The 12281-nt window shown below is 40.7% G+C and overlaps 1 protein-coding gene across 1 annotated transcript in view; it reads left to right on the top strand.

Moving 5' to 3' along the window:
* Positions 1-928: 928 nt before the first annotated feature.
* Positions 929-12281, top strand: part of LOC126284783 (uncharacterized) — a 466230-nt gene continuing 454877 nt past the window's right edge. The window contains exon 1 of the mRNA XM_049983948.1: positions 929-1027. The gene's annotated coding sequence lies outside the window, so the exon portion shown is untranslated. The remainder of the gene's footprint in view (positions 1028-12281) is intronic.

Genomic DNA, 12281 nt, shown 5'->3' with positions numbered 1-12281 from the left:
GTGAGCGCCACAATCAGGACTGCATACGACCGAGGCACACAGGGCCAACACCCGGCATCATGGTGTGGGGAGCGATCTCCTACACTGGCCGTACACCTCTGGTGATCGTCGAGGGGACACTGAATAGTGCACGGTACATCCAAACCGTCATCGAACCCATCGTTCTACCATTCCTAGACCGGCAAGGGAACTTGCTGTTCCAACAAGACAATGCACGTCCGCATGTATCCCGTGCCACCCAACGTGCTCTAGAAGGTGTAAGTCAACTACCCTGGCCAGCAAGATCTCCGGATCTGTCCCCCATTGAGCATGTTTGGGACTGGATGAAGCGTCGTCTCACGCGGTGTGCACGTCCAGCACGAACGCTGGTCCAACTGAGGCGCCAGGTGGAAATGGCATGGCAAGCCGTTCCACAGGACTACATCCAGCATCTCTACGATCGTCTCCATGGGAGAATAGCAGCCTGCATTGCTGCGAAAGGTGGATATACACTGTACTAGTGCCGACATTGTGCATGCTCTGTTGCCTGTGTCTATGTGCCTGTGGTTCTGTCAGTGTGATCATGTGATGTATCTCACCCCAGTAATGTATCAATAAAGTTTCCCCTTCCTGGGACAATGAATTCACGGTGTTCTTATTTCAATTTCCAGGAGTGTATAACTTTAATTTTCTACTTGTTGGCTACGAGCTGGGCACTTGACCAGTGGGCGATGCACTGTACGAAGAGGAAGAATCCTGCTATGGCTGACCGCGTACGTGGGCTGGCGGATTGATGGTTCCGGCAACAGGGGGTGGCGAGGGACCTCGGCGCGTGTAGGTGTCGACGCGTAGGCGGAGGCGTGCGCAGAAGTTGCCGGCCCACGTCAGCGCGCATGCGCGGCGCCCGGCGTGGCGGAAGCTATAAACGGCGTCGCGACGCCGCCGAAGCCCAGAGGAGCGCCCCGCGCCGGACTGACGTCGCCCCACACTCACCGACGCCGCCCCACAGCGTCCGCCCCCGCCGATCTCGCAGACGACGGCTGGCACGGTAAGACGCGCGCTGTCGTTCCCTCTCTGCACGCCACTTCCTCACGCTTCAATATACGCCCGCTGCTCACAAGGGGACCGACCGCACGTACGTACTTTCACCGATTCGATTCATATTGACAGGGGGTGCAGTGTACGACTAGGACTTCAACCTTCGTAAACAGGAGACGTATCTCTGAACCATTTTCGTGAAAAGCGAGTTTGAAAATTTTGCGCGTGCTTAAATGCTTTGTTGGTCGCTTGTATTTAAGAAATCCGTAACTGTGCGGGGAATCGCTTAGCTTCGAAGTCCGAGGCCTCTGAATCGAAACTCGCTGTCGGTTTTCTTTTCATTCCCACGAAATTCAAGCAACAGATACATTACGACGGTGAAAATTATCAATATTTAATGATTCATTTATTACTTTAATAACCTTTTTCCTGAAAAATGAAGAAAAAAGTTGTTTCATAAGGAAACTATAAGTCATAAAAGATATACGAGCACTTTCACTTAAATCAGTACCGCCATTTGTTTATTTATATTTTTGTACCTACATCTGTGGCACGTATAATGCGTAATGTACGGAGTACTGCACTTATCAGGATGAGAATTATCGCAGATATGCAGAAAGCAGTAATTATTGCGAAACACAACGCATGGAATGGACGCCAAACTTTTGAATGTGAGTGGTTCTTTTCAATGCCTGTCCTGGGAAACAGACTTGGTCTTCATTCATAAACCGTTCTCGGGCATCCGTAATTTCGCAACGTACCACGCATACCGAAGCTTATCGTCGAATATTGGTACATACAACAGATAGTGTACGGTTTATTGAATTTTAATGTTAACTTCGCTAATGTATGCGCAATTTTCTAGCTGTTCTATGAGGTTCTACACACGCCGGTAAAAAAAAAAAAAAAAAAAAAAAAAAAAAAAAAAAAAAAAAAAAAAAAAAAAAAAAGGCGATGCAAGGCTGCAACAGGTATTGGGGGAAATACTTTAATGTTGCGTGCTGGGCAGACGAGACCCTCACCATCTTGAGAAGCTTCGTCGTGCAAACCTGGATTCCTTTACTCTCCACATGAACCGAGGAGCGAAAGAAATTCTTGTTTCCGCATTCGTGGCTGAAGGTGTCGGTTAGAAAATTCTTCTATACTGCTGTCGTGAGTCTGCCGGACTTAAAAGGCGCTATCGTAGCACTCTTGTATTTGCGTGCGTGCTCATCAACTGATTTTGTCGTTCTTCGTCCAAATGCGCCAGTGGTCTCTTGCAAGCACACTAAGACCCTAGGTAGTAACATTATTGATAAGATGACAGCTTGCTCTGCAGTGTACAAACGTTTTACGTCGCTAGAACTACGTGGGACTAAAATAGAAGTACTGGCAGCGAGATTCGATCCAGGGTTCTCGCACTTACGAAACTAAATGCTTATTCACTCAGCTGCGGATTCTTGCAATACTATCGGCCATACATTCAAGGAGTTTAAAGTTCCAAAAGCAACGTCGGGAAGATACTATCGTAAAGCTAGGAATAACCCCAATTACAGAGTTGGCAAATCAGATGGAAAAATTAGAAATGTGTTCTGCAGAATAAAAAGGTAAGTTGGTAACACATCTGAAGTAAATGGAAAGCAGGTTCTTTAATCCTACGATGGAACACCTCATTGTCCGATCATTAACCTATAAAAGTAGCAGAAAGAAATAACTTACCACACAGATTTGTTAAAGAAACTTGTCTAGGCGCGCACGACCGGATTATAGGATTTATCAATAAGCGCCCTACAGGAGCTGTTCGCTAACCATAAAATACATTTGGTACACGAGCGATTGTATTCAATAAAATAACAGTAACAGCAACCAGGCATTAAGCATTAAAAAGAATTCTAAAATTTTTTAAATGACTTTAAATAATTGTTTCTTGAAATTACTGCAACAGTCGCCTTTTGTTTTGTTCTTTAGTTTGTCGTTATTCCATTTCAGGTTTCAAACCGCCTAGCGATTCACTATCAGATTTTACATATTTATTAATTGTCTGCAGCAGTGTGAGAGTCGTGTAGCTGCGGCAAGATCTATAAATGAAACATCTGAGCACTAAGTGTGGCGAGAATTATTCACATTATGAGATAGATTTTGTTGCTTTACTTACAGTGAATAGTATCCGTTGGTGGATGCTGGTGTACGCAGCATTGTGGAAAACATAATGAACGTTTTCCAGCGACATTAATTGCACTGCGCTTTACCCTCTTAGCCACAGGTAGCACGTTCCACATGGTTTACAAGATGTAAATAAACCAAAGGGTATGGCTAAAGATATGTCAAAGAGTTTGTGTTATCACAGGGAGCTCTTTCTTCACGTCTTGTAATAAACGCTGGCGTCAGTAAGTATGTATCCATTAGTCTATTGTAAAATAACATGTAGTAATATGGGAAAATCTATGAAACAATGAGTTCGGAAGCTAATACAACGACAATCTTGGCACTGCAATTGCAATTCACATTTCATTTGTCATTGGTTAACTAATATTGATCAACACTTACGAAATTAACAATAAGCATCACAGTATTTTTAAAAATTTAAATAATGAACTGTTAAGCTAGGTGATATGCTGGAGGAGGAGTGTATGTATGTATCTGTGTGTGTGTGTGTGTGTGTGTGTATGTGTGTGTGTGTGTGTACTAGAAGGAGAAACAGATTGTTGAGTTGGAGTGCCATTATGGGAGAGACGGGGGGGGGGGGGGGGGGGGAGGGTGGGAGAGTGGGCGGGAGGGAGACCTTTTTTGTAAGTTATTGGATTTTTCAAGTGGAATGATTCTTTGAAATTTTGGAAGAATGGGTTATTTGCTAAATCTATTTGTTTATTTAAGTTGGTGTTGGGACACTTACTCTTGAAACTTCCTGGCAGATTAAAACTGAGTGCCGGAATGAGACTCGAACTCGGGATCTTTGGATTTCGCCTTTGTCCACGAAAGGCAAAGGTCCCGAGTTCGAGTCTCGGTCCGGCACACAGTTTTAATCTGCCAGGAAGTTTCACATCAGCGCACACTCCGTTGCAGAGTAAAAATTTCTTTCTGGGGACCTATTCTTATTAGACAAAATTTGTAATTGTTCCAGGAGATCAACTTTTTTGTCTGCAATGTGTAGGAATTCAAAATAGTCTCTTGATGCTACCAGCACCGATTTTGTTGAAGATTTTTAATTCCTTAGTCTAAATTGTTTATTAAAAAATTTTGTCTTAGTTTTAAGATGACATTCCTAATAATTTCAGCGTTTGCACAATAATTTCACAAAAAATTGTATTATACTGCTCTTCCCCATGGGTGAGGCAGAACAGGAAATATGCAGGCTTTTCTTTGAAAATGTAAAAAGTACATAACGCACAGTTTTAAGTGATTTTTAATTAAGGTACCTTAGGTTGTACTGCAAGGTGATATTTTTCACGTTTAACAAGTGTTTTCTTGTGTTCCCTTATTTTAGAAAATTTTTTAAAGAGTAAGTATTTCTTTCCGATCTGAGTTCCCCTGTAGTGCTTGTGAATTGATCAGCTTTATTTGTTAACCACAAGTACCATTAGGGTGTATCAGCAGTGTTCAGTTTTTTTATTAACTACAGATACCATTAGGGAGTATCCGAGAGGCATATAAGTGATGCCCTAGGTCCCTGTAGGTCAACAGCACGAGAGGTATTTCTGAGTGCAAAGCAACACAACAGAGTTTTTCGGTGAACTTACGTTCTGGCGACCCCTCAGTTTATTATCCAAATATATACACAGGAACGCCGCACTTGAAGCTGAATACAGCGTATGCCAATTGATCTCTAATTCTGGGACCTGTGTTTGTTTGCAGTGCATTATCTTCTTATTTGTACACGCTGTACATTCCATACACAAGCATCCCGCTGCGTAGGAGTTAGCACGAATCCTGAGATAAAGTTCCACAGCGTTATCAGTTATCCTCGCCTGTCTAAGAACGTAGCATCTGCTGAAAATAAATAACGGTTCTGCTGTTTGAGTAAGATTTTCGCCTTTTACTTGAGCTCATTGCCCTTTCCTAATAACTTTTTGAGATAATAATTCCGAATATTTTAATTCTGAGGCATTTAAAATCTTTCAACAATATATTTATACTTCTCTGATAGAAATTTTACATTTACAAGTTATGGCCATGTCCTAATTTACTCAAGAAATATATAATTATGAGCTGCGAACTTTAAATTTGCTCTACTGAGAAAGTTTGGGCTTACACTTCTTGGCAGCCAACCCATCGAAATGTCTGCTCTAATCTACCAAATGTAAGCAAATACATGGCTCAGGTACGGTTCGTTTGTTCACATGTGCGCTTGAAGCCCATCAGTCCGTGCTCTGCTGCTGTACCCTTCGGACAAGCTGTTCGTGGAGGTAGATTTCCACAGTGTACGCGATAACCCGAAAAAGAAGTGAACAGAAATTTCTGAGATCAGGAAAAGAGAAAAATAATGTTTATATAACACTCCGAAATAGTTTTAATCCATCGGTGGTTAGACTATGGATCAAAGTACTCAAATTGGTGTAACCATTATGCAATAATAAACACTCGAGTCTGATTAACATAGTAAGTAACAGCTATTTCTAACACTGGAACATATAAAGAGGGTTTAGAACACTTGCTGTCAATCTGCACCCATCTGACACACGTACTGCCCTCTGTCACTACTGGTCACACAATCCTCACATCCTGCATACAGGTATGTTAGCAAGCCCTTCCTCACTCCCCAGAAATACACTCCATACCGACACCAACTATATTCCATTCATTTAACTAAGGCAACTTTTACAGGCTGTGCCGACCGTGGTGGCCGAGCGGTTCTAGGCGCTTCAGTCCTGAACCGCGCGACTGGTACGGTCGCAGGTTCGAATCCTGCCTCGGGCATGGATGTTGTGATGTCCTCAGGCTAGTTGGGTTTAAGTAGTTCTGAGTTCTAGGGAACTGATGACCTCAGACGTTAAGTCTCATAGTGCTCAGAGCCATTTGAACCATTTTTACAGGCTGTGATGTTTTACCTACTAGTCTGATCTGGAATGGATCCTTCATGCCAGATAAGTACTCAATTTTCGACTGTGCAAGTGTTTTATGAACCACCTATTTCGAACTTTACCCCGAACAGTTACCCAGTATGCCAAGAATGATTCGATGCCTGAGATTAACTTTACCTGCAGCTAGTCTATACAATCGTTCATTTTCAAGTCTCCACTTATGGTTACTCAAAGGTCTTTCTCGTACGTAATTGACTCAAATTGCGTGTCAGTAGCCGTGTAGTCATTGCTGCCTCATGTTTTTCTGTGAATGGGTTACTTCAAATTTCCCTACATAAAGAGCTAGTTGCCAGTCTTCGTATCAGACAGATATGTTGTCTTGTCTAACAAAAAAATTGCTACAGTTTATATCGAATGTATTTATTTATCTTCACAAGGATAGGGTCATCAGACCCTGCCTTACGAGTAACCTGACGTTCCGCGTATTTTAGATTATCTTCACAACGGCAAAAATAACAAAACTTAACGTTAACTGAAGTTTCCGTTGGGGCTTGGCAGAACGGAATAACAAAATTAAGTAGGAAAACGCTTCCCTATGTTCTGTAAAATTACCTTCATTTGCTCACGAACGGGCTTTCGGCTTCTTAGGCCATCATCAGGTGACAGCTGAATGTCCCGACCAAAGATAAACATTATGTGCGACTTACACAGATATTATCTATACAGGAGACAAAAAACTGATATAATTTTAAATAGGAAAACATTACATTTCTTGTCACGTAAAAATAATTACAATAACTGAAAAAAGAGGAGAAACAAAGTTTTTGTGTAGAGATATGTTTAACAACTGTAGATAAATAACATTAATTTACAGTGTAAATGTAGTATTTGTAACGAAAACAAAGGGGAAAAAAGAAATTGAATCTGACCACATAATAAGCTGCGTTCTATGGCATGTGTTTGTTCATTTCCAGTATTTCGAGTAGGGTCATCTTTCTGCTTTTCTTAACAGGTAGTAAAACTTCACATTCTGCATCACGCGACTGGTTTTGTTAAAAGATGATCAGCGGAGGTTGACTGTTTCTTTCCCATCCTGCAGCTTTTCTCATGCCACAACTCTGCCTGACAGACTAGTATATACTACTGCATACTGCTTGCATGTGATCTTATACACATTAATCTGTGCCAAGGAGTGCAGTTTTTCGCTGCTATTGAATAAACATTTTGACATGCTATTGGTATTATAAGATGCAGACATGCAGTTGGGAGACTGTAACTTTTTTACAAGGTTGTCTGAAATGTTGCCAGTATATGGGCTCTGCACACCAGGATTTGTAACTACTGACCCATTGCTGTTGGCCAGCGTACAGAAGTGGTGTAATTTTACGTACTTTCTTTTTTCGTGGTCTATCATCAACCTGGGCAGAGCTATAGCTATTGTTGGAAGCGATATGTTTGATGGTCTGCAATTATATTTAAAAGGGTTATTCAGACCATGAAACAAATGTGATGTAAGGGTGCATGTTTCTGGCTGTGTGGATGCTGAGAGCTAGCAGTGATTATCGTATCTGCAGCTGTCTTTTTCTCTAATGCTAAATGTATGCCTTCTTGTATTAATATCTATAGTAAGGTCCAAGAAATTTATAGAACATTCTCCCAGCTCCATTGTAAACTAAATTTCCTGATGTTGCGAGTGTGAATGTTGCAGTAATGTATCTAATTGTTTACTAGTATCATTCTACAAACACAGCGCATCATCCACATATCAGAACTAGCATTTAATTTTGCAATTCAGCGGCTCTTTCTACAAGAAAAGTTGTTCAAAAGCGTTAATTTTAATAAGGATACATCGCTCAGAAATAAAATAACATAAATAGTGGCACGTAGTAGTAGTTACAGTAGGAAAAAACACAATATGTATTAGTGCAAGAAAAGTAGCACAATAAAGACAGATTAAAGTCAGGTATATCTAAACGAAGGTTGTGAAAAATCTGTCAGACATCTAACTTTTGACCATCGTAGAAAAGATGAAGAGTCTTTCCAGAATCTACAAATACTCTTTAGCCCCCTAAGTACCACTTCTGTAGAGAGCGACATAATGAAAAATACCCTCCCTCATAAACCTTGTACTGATTCCCAGAATAAAAACGCAACCGTCAGACGCTCTCAAATTTCTTCTACTTTCACCTGCTTGGACCTGATATTAAATCTCTCCTACCACCCCCTCCTCTCCTCCTCTTGATTTCTAACGAGTTTATATTATCTTAACGTGTTTAAAAGTGTGCCTTCGTCGTTAATAATTTTTAATCAGTATTTTAACTATGTCCTGTAAACCGATTATTTGAAATTCTGTGTGCCTGTACCACTCTGATTACCGTGTAATATAATGCTTCATGCTCACGTAAACTTGCGACGATGGCACAAAAATTGGAGACTAACTCATCGTCAATGTGCAAGAAAGACGTTCCACTACGCAGTTGCTAAAAATGCTTATCTGCATAACGGTAGCTTCATTCTCAAATCATAAAAATTCATCTGTGGTTGTACAAATAACGTACATGTTCCAGATCAGAGCAATACCACGCCTACAGTCATGGAAACTGTACAAGCGCTCATAAAAAAAACGGTTCCTTGTACATATATGATGTAAGAAACACTGATAGTCAATTTCAGAATAATGAAGTAAGACGCGTATTACGTGAGCACATATGAATTAGTTCCAGTAGTGTATCCCGATATAAAGGCTCCTTTGAAAAAAAAAATTGTTTACTACTACTGCTAGGCTAATTACCGTTTAGCTCTACAGGACCTTTACACTGAAATGTTTCCCACACCACCTTATATTTTCTTTCTATGTGTGTTAGTAACTGTGTGTTCACAGTTGTGAGTAAATACACACAGGGAGATGTGTGAAACTGATAGCGATTACACGCTTCCGCTGTTGTAGAAATCTGCTCCAGATACCGTGTTGAGCTGAAAGTGGTAACCAAAGTACGGAGAGGTATTCTTCGGGGCTTCGTTGCATAGCAATCAGATTGCTTTCAGTTCTGAGAAATATCCAGGTACAATTGTGAAAGTGACTTCTTTTCCGAAGAAAGCATCGAACTATTTCACTAGAACTGAACGCTCCTGTCGGAACTGTTCTCTATCTGGTATTTATTATTAAATCACACTAGAAGTATACGCTAGCCGTATAATAACACGTACCTTCTTGAAATGAACAATTTTTATTGTTCTATTAACTGATTTCCTTCCATAACGCATATATTTTACAATGTGAATAAAAAACCTCGCAATGGCGTCGATTTTTACATCACAAGAACGGCTCTCTTCTTGTAAAATTGCTCTTAACAAGAACAAAAGCTCTATAACCGAAGAATAATTATGTGAGCGCTGACCGCCACAGAGTAATAAACAATATCTTTGTCTCTCTGTCTCTCTCTCTCTCTCTCTCTCTCTCACACACACACACACACACACACACACACACACACACACACACACACTGTCATAGCATGTACGCTGCATGATACATCATACCGACCGGTCACAAAGGCAGGTACCTTGCTAGGATTCTTCGCCCCCACTTGTTGCACTTGCTTTTTAATGAACTACAGGCTACTTGGATGTTAACAAGCGACGTGGTGCAGTGGTTAGCACAAGGCATTATCTTGCTTGAATATTCTGTTTCGGCTCTTTACAAAATTTTAGGCTGAGTGGTTGTGCTTGCGGGGCGGGGCTTACGCACCGTTGTGGCGGTGTATTCGTCACCAGCTGAGACTGTTTTGTGTTCGACCGAAGCATTGGTGCAAAAATGAACAAAAAGAGTCTCCCACCGTTATGGCCGAGGTCTCTGGAGCAGTGGGAGTACGCGGCTTCTCCATTGCAAGCCATTACCAAATTACATCATTGTTTCTACCCATACGGGAGACAGTGTGATGCCCCCCAAAAAGTCAGTACGTAAAATATTTTACGTAAGAGAGGAACGCACAGAAATTCACGAGGGTACTCCAGCCACTGTAGAGTATACCGTAGGTCAGTCAACAGAAGTGATTTACTAATGTAATCTTCTGCGGCTGCTATGCGAATGACAATGTGTCTTGAAGCCAGATTTCAACGATCTCCTACTCGTGGCGTGACCTGAAGATGAATCGGACTTAGAATTTGTATTCTCATAAAAAATATTCCGTTCCATGGAGATTAAGGCTTTAGCTAAAGCATTGTACTTGTAATGTAATAAAATAATTTTAATTATTTTGTGACTATTAGTGTAATGTAATAAAATAAAATATGAGCCGTGACTTATACAAAAGAGAAACAAAAATGGTTAAAATGGCTCTGAGCACTATGGGACTTAACTTCTGAGGTCATCAGGCCCCTAGAACTTAGAACTACTTAAACCTAACTAACCTAAAGACTTCACACACATCCATTCCCGAGGCAGGATTCGAACCTGCGACCGCAGCGGTCTCGCGTTTCCAGACTATAACGCCTAGAAGCGCTCGGCCACCCGGCCGGCAAAAGAAACACACGTTAATGCAATGGCTCAGCATAAAAGAGAAATAACTAATATAGGGATATTATTAACAGTGTAATATGTTGTTTAATTTAGCCGGACGTGTATGGGCACTCAGTAAAGTGGCTCAGTTCTAAGGGTAGTTACGTAATCGTTGATAATTAATTGTCCTTTTCTTATTTACCCAACACTACAGATATTATTGCAGGCTCGTGAGTAGTCGTGTGCTTATTGCAACAGAGAATATTTGCCAAGTCTGTTTGATGTACACTACTGTAATATGTAACTTAATGTCGTGGTTTCGTCTCGATTCCCAAATGTAAGATAACAAAAGTAGCATCTACAAATGAAATCCTATAAAGGAACTGGAATCCTGTGACCAGACCTTTTCTGTCTGGGATGTTATCTCGTTATATAAAGAAAATCTGTAAATGAAATTGTGAAATTATTAGTAGCTGCTTCCGGTCTCGTGGGATCTGAAGTAAAGTTAATTGTCCTAACCGACGGCACGTCTCGTAGATGAGCTAAAAGAAAAATGTTAAAGATTTTTCTAAAATGGCGCCTAACAATCAAATTCTTTGTTAAGGCCCATATCTACTTAAGGCAGTCTCGTTATCAGACTAACAATAGACTGACCACATACACAAAATTCTTCTGACAAAATAACCATTGTATTTTTCGGATTTTAAGTTCAACTTACATTATCAGCTGGTACAGCAAGATGACCTTTACACAAAACGTCCTCTTAGGTCCGAATCCAAGCAGTTAAGATAAGCGAATGACAAAGGAAAAATAGTTCATGCATAGAAGCGCAAGAGTCCATGGAATAACATGTCCATTGTAGTTCTATCTCTTCTTCTTTAGCGTACTCTTCTATTATTTATAAAATTTTCCGTAATATTTAGTTTAATTTAAAAAAAAAACAGTCCACCTTGGAGAAACAGTATATAGTGCACGAAACTGCTCGAGGACATGGTTCCGTGGATGAATGTTGAAGTTGAGAAAGTCATTAGTAACAGATATATAGTGTTCTAACTGAATATAATTTACAAAGCAAAATACCATATACGACTTCAAAGACGTACTAATAGAATTATTAAACTGTTGTTCTAAGAGGCTGTTGGACAGAGGTCGTAGCTCTCGTAAAATACACATCAGTCATATGCAGAATGATCAGGAACCTTTAAAAATGGATTACAAACACCCTCAACCTCATTAAAAAATTTATTTAGATGATTACCGGTTTCGGTCAGTATGTGAACATCCTCAGACCCTTATACGCTGAGGCTAGGCGTTGGCTGTGAATGGAGCAAGTGTTGTGACTCCACGAACGTCAATTGCTGACTGCTAACTGCTGATCATTGAAATAAATGTTTTATTGCGGTCGAGACTGCTTGTAATCCTTTCTAAGTACTTTTATCCAGACCGTTGTTTCTCCTCGAAAAATGTTCTCAAAATTACTATCACGAACCTTATTTTTTTGCTAAGAACACCAATTTTCATGATTAATCCTTATGTAACTGTAATCAATATACGTTCCTCTTATCAGTAATATGGCTGGACTCTTATTTATAACTATCATAGATTGATGTTTAAGGCTTTCCCAGCGTACTGATTGTTCCATAAAAACACGGGAGAACTGGCGGATATCAGTAACTTCCTGCCACGATATTTCGGCGCAGAGTCTTCTGGCCATCTTCAGGTGAGGGCCTGAAGCTGGCCAGTAGTACTACTACAGTGCCACTCACCTG

Source organism: Schistocerca gregaria, chromosome 8, assembly GCF_023897955.1.
Source record: "Schistocerca gregaria isolate iqSchGreg1 chromosome 8, iqSchGreg1.2, whole genome shotgun sequence".
Classification (NCBI taxonomy): Eukaryota; Metazoa; Arthropoda; class Insecta; order Orthoptera; family Acrididae; genus Schistocerca; species Schistocerca gregaria.
Note: the sequence above shows the minus strand (reverse complement) of the source record. Positions and strands in the feature narration are given on the sequence as shown.